Genomic DNA, 5,839 nt, shown 5'->3' on the forward strand with positions numbered 1-5,839 from the left:
GCCCGCTGGTTGGTGACGAGACGCAAACGGTGTGAAGAACGAGCCGCGAGGTGAACACCGAGTCGGCGATAATTCGAGGTGGACCGATTTGATTGGTGCCGGGTTTTTCGGCGAACCGAGACAAGACCATGGACGACGAGTCGCTGCGACGTCTCCACGAGTCACCGGCGTCCGGCGGCTCCTTGGCCGATGGCGACGAAGTGCAAGCGGATGGACGAACGTGGCCGCTACGAGGTCACCTCTCCAACCTCTCCACCTCCCAACCTCCCAACCTCTGACCTTTCCCACCCTCCAACCTAATCACCGCAATCCCATTGGACTGGGACCACCACCCCTCCTCCTCCTCCATTCCCCTCCCCCTCGTCCTGCTCCCCACGTGATCCCCCAAAATGATTACCCTCCCCTCGTCTCTGTCTCTCAACATCTTGTACAAACTACAACATCCTCGGCGATGTGTGCGCCGTCCGTCCGTGAGACCAGTCGGCGAGTTATCGCCGGCACGCTGAACAAATGACAAATCCACCTCGCCGGGATTGCAGGTCGCAGGCAGGTGGTCGGTCACAGGTGTGCCGATCTTCCTGGACATCCCGGTTCGTTTCCACCACCCGCTATGTTAAATCGTGCTTGCTGTCTCGGTGGTCGCTTCCTGCACTACAAGTAAACGGGTAGTTTGAATGTGTCACGTCAACCTCCCTGTTCGGAAACCGAGGGAAACGGACGCAACACCTTTTACACGTGTCTCTCCATCCTTGTCCCATCGAACGACGCACGACGATCCCAGAGTTTCCGACTCCACGGACTCTTCGTTCTCCATCGCTCGTTCTCCATCGCTCGGCCATACAAATAATAATCTTATTCGTCTCTTTCGTTTGTGATTCCTTCCTCACGTTCAACGGTATTTTAAACGTTTCCAAGGAACACACTTGGCGAGGATGGGATATTACAGGAGGGCAGGGAATGGTTGTTTACGTCCCCAACTTCAACCTCTGGCTTCATATTGTTTCCTTTACAAAACTCGGAAATGGTTTTGTTGTTTTTAATACATCAGATTGTTTCCTTTCCCTGTTGAAAGACATGATTTTTGGTTTCATTAAAAGACGTGGTTTCAGTTTCATTTAAAGATATCATTTTTGGTTTCATTAAAAGACGTGATTTCAGTTTCATTTAAAGATATCATTTTTGGTTTCATTAAAAGACGTGGTTTCGGTTTCATTTAAAGATATCATTTTTGGTTTCATTAAAAGACGTGATTTCAGTTTCATTTAAAGATATCATTTTTGGTTTCGTTAAAAGACGTGATTTCAGTTTCATTTAAAGATATCATTTTTGGTTTCGTTAAAAGACGTGGTTTCTGTTTCATTTAAAGTTATCATTTATGCTTTCGTTGAAAGACGTGATTTCAGTTTCATTTAAAGATATCATTTATGGTTTCATTAAAAGACGTGATTTCAGTTTCATTTAAAGATATCATTTTTGGTTTCGTTAAAAGACGTGATTTCAGTTTCATTTAAAGATATCATTTTTGGTTTCGTTAAAAGACGTGGTTTCTGTTTCATTTAAAGTTATCATTTATGTTTTCGTTGAAAGACATGATTTCAGTTTCATTTAAAGATATCATTTCTGGTTTCATTAAAAGACGTGATTTCAGTTTCATTTAAAGATATCTTTTATGGTTTCATTAAAAGACGTGATTTCAGTTTCATTTAAAGATATCATTTCTGGTTTCATTAAAAGACGTGATTTCAGTTTCATTTAAAGATATCATTTTTGGTTACGTTAAAAGACGTGGTTTCTGTTTCATTTAAAGATATCATTTCTGGTTTCATTAAAAGACGTGATTTCAGTTTCATTTAAAGATATCTTTTATGGTTTCATTAAAAGACGTGATTTCAGTTTCATTTAAAGATATCATTTCTGGTTTCGTTAAAAGACGTGATTTCAGTTTCATTTAAAGATATCATTTCTGGTTTCATTAAAAGACGTGATTTCAGTTTCATTTAAAGATATCATTTCTGGTTTCATTAAAAGACGTGATTTCAGTTTCCTTTAAAGATATCATTTTTGGTTTTGTTAAAAGACGTGGTTTCTGTTTCATTTAAAGATATCATTTTTGGTTTCGTTAAAAGACGTGATTTCAGTTTCATTTAAAGATATCATTTCTGGTTTCATTAAAAGACGTGATTTCAGTTTCATTTAAAGATATCATTTCTGGTTTCATTAAAAGACGTGATTTCAGTTTCATTTAAAGATATCATTTCTGGTTTCATTAAAAGACGTGATTTCAGTTTCATTTAAAGATATCATTTCTGGTTTCGTTAAAAGACGTGATTTCAGTTTCATTTAAAGATATCATTTTTGGTTTCGTTAAAAGACGTGGTTTCTGTTTCATTTAAAGATATCATTTCTGGTTTCATTAAAAGACGTGGTTTCTGTTTCATTTAAAGATATCATTTCTGGTGTCGTTAAAAGACGTGGTTTCTGTTTCATTTAAAGATATCATTTCGGGTTTCGTTAAAAGACGTGGTTTCGGTTTCATTTAAAGATATCATTTCTGGTTTCATTAAAAGACGTGGTTTCGGTTTCATTTAAAGATATCATTTCGGGTTTCGTTAAAAGACGTGGTTTCTGTTTCATTTAAAGATATCATTTCGGGTTTCGTTAAAAGACGTGGTTTCGGTTTCATTTAAAGATATCATTTCTGGTTTCATTAAAAGACGTGGTTTCAGCTTCATTTAAAGATATTTCGGGTTTCGTTAAAAGACGTGATTTCGGTTTCATTAAAGATGTGACATCCACATTAAGGCATTGCTGTTTCCCTCACCATGGTGCATGTTCCCTAAGCATTCTGGCAATGACGTTCCGACCTCCCACACTCAGACCGGATGCTCTAACCATGCGAAACACGTTCCTCGTGTGAGAAGGTACGAACATTTCCGAAATATCCGTGGTCATAAAATGCCTTCATTAATAAACATGTAACTGCCAGGTGATATTTGCAAACATGGCACACTGTGACTACTACTACTACTACTACTACCACTACTACTACTACTACTACTACTACTACCACGACTTTAAAGGCCACGGTGATCCAACATCCAAGGGAGAAATTTGGCTCATCTTTCACAAACCCGTTGACCAGGCCTGACATTCAACTGGAGCTGATCTCAGGAAGGATTTTACAACCTTTTCAGGGTGATCGCGATAACTCACGTACTCTTTTTAAATTTTTTTTTAAATACAAAGTCGAGGCTCATAAAAACACAAGGAAACACAAGGACATCAGACACAGGTGGAGGCCGTACAGCCCATCACGCCTTCACCCCATCAACACCACACCAAGTTATCAACACAACATCAAAATAAGAAAATGCAAAATGTTTTTTTTTTTTTTAAATCGTGTTTTTTTTTTGTGGGTTTTTTTGGAGTTTTTTTTACTGTTTCTATTTCTGCTGCCACTGTCTTTCCAGGGAGACCATTCTATGCATTAACTACTCTCTTAGTAAAAGTCCCCTACCTTACTACCGTGTTAACTCTCCTCCTCTTTACTCGCAGGCTATGTATGCCGCCCTGGTCCTTTCACTGTCTACTCTTTTAAATAATTCATCTGCACTTATTTTATCCATTACCTTTCATGATCTTAAACATCTCCATCATATCTCCTCGTAACCGCCTCCTTTTTAGTGAATAAAGCCGTCTCCTTCAGCCACTCCTTGTAGCTGAGTCTAGCTAGACCCTAAATCAATCTAGTAGCCCTGCGTTAACCATCTCCATGGCATCTATGTCCTTACTGAGTTGTGGTGACCAAAACACCAGGTGGGGTTGACTCAGCCCGTCATCCTTCCGAGGTCGGTGAAATGAGTACCTGCTTACTGGGGTAATAACCATTTGGGGTAACCTGCGTCAGAGTGGCGACCCATCCAGGATTGTACTCATTTCCAATTAAACTGCCTCAGCAGCCCTATGTGCCTTTACGGTGCGAAAGGAATATTATAATATTATTTACCACAATTTTACCGCCATTGATGTAGCATCTGATACACCACCTCATTCAACACATTACACTAGTTATTTGTGCCTGTTGTTTGTGTCCTTTATAACGTCCTCAAAATCTGTAACTTTTGCGTTTGGAATTATTTAAAATCTCGTTTGACTTACAGATAGGCAGACAGAGTAAAATACCATCTCACTCCTCTGTGCGCATGTGCGATCGGAACAAATTCAGAACCAAAATACTGTTCAATGTCAGGTTTGTCATCCTATCCATGTTCAAATTCATGTTCAAAATATAACATTTAATTTAAATAAGTTGTTCCTCGATCATAAACCGACGTTTACAGACAGACGGACGTACGGACACACATAAACCAATTGCTCAAGTCCGCTTTTTGCTTTGTGTGCGTGGGGTAATTAGAACGACTCCCGGTAGAGCACATACCTCAACCAGGCTGAACAGTTGATATTTTGTATCCGACTGATCGTTCTGATCTGGATTCAGACCTTCATCAAAATCTAATTGCCTTAAAGTTCTTGTCACCCACCGAACACATCCACCAAGTTTTGGCATAACCCTCCATGCACGCGTGGTTTGCGTCCTGGTTACCTCCGCCACCGAAGGTGAAGGAGGTTATGTTTTCACCCCTTTCTGTCTGTCCGTCTGTCTGTTTGTTTGTTTGTTTGTTTGTTTGTTTGTGTACAGGATATCTCAAAAAGTTGTAGACGGATCAGGATGAAATTTTGTGGACAGGTTTGGTGTGTGACAAGGACGAACTGATTAGATTTTAGTGAAGGTCCGGATCCTGATTCGACTACTAGAATTTTAAAAGTGATTCTTCATCATTGAGAGGTCGGGCTTAAAAACGATATATAACATGATATTTCAAAAATGTATTGGGCCAGATATGTTCTCGTGGATCAGGCATTACAGGGCAGAGGTATGCGCTCCACCAAGTGCCCTTCTAGTTTTGGCTGTTACATCCTGATCCGTTCAGTGTGTGAGCTTTTCCATGAGCCTCGACTATATATACAAAAAAAAAAAACCCCGTCCACAACTTTTTGAAATATCATGCTTTGCAGGATATCATTTTTAGCCCTATCTCTCAATGTTTATGAATCGGTTCAAAAATTAAAAACTTCTCGTATCCAGATCCGGATCTTCATCAAAATCGAATCATTTTGTCTTTGTCACACACCCTACCTTTCCGCCTAGTTTCCATCGATAACTTCTTCAGAATACTGTGTTACATATCGTTTTTGGCCCCATCTCTCAATGTTGATGAATCATTTAAAACATGAAAAAAAAATTCTCATATCTGAATGCAGATTCAGATCTTCACCAAAATCGAACCAATTCCTCATTGTTACACACTCTACCTGTCCGCCAAGTTTCTGTCTCTAAGTTATTGAGATGTCATGCTCACAAGAAAACAGACAGACAAGCAGTGGTAAAAATACAACCTCCGTCCACCTTTGGTACAAAGGGGGAAAACACGCCAACAGCAAGGTAGAAGGACGCAACAGAGGGACATTTGGTGGAAGAATAGGCATGGGGAGTAATGAAATCCAACATTGGTGGGGTGGAGAGGGGTGAATAGCCAAGAACACGGGGGGGGGGGTAAATAATCTTGATACAAGCTCAAACACAGGAAGAAAACGAAGAGAATAGAACAGAAAAGGAATCAAAACCGACCAAAAGAGAAAGGGGAAAAAAGTGTGTGTGTGGGGGGAGAGGTTGGGTAGAGAGACACGATAAGTTGGAAAGGAAGGGATGGACTTGGGGAGCGTTAATGAGGGTAGAAAAGATCATGAGCATGCATGGGGGTTGACCTAAGGTGGTGGT

This window comes from Eptatretus burgeri, chromosome 1, assembly GCF_056783735.1.
Source record: "Eptatretus burgeri isolate ZD-2024b chromosome 1, Ebu_testis_v1, whole genome shotgun sequence".
NCBI classification, from domain to species: domain Eukaryota; kingdom Metazoa; phylum Chordata; class Myxini; order Myxiniformes; family Myxinidae; genus Eptatretus; species Eptatretus burgeri.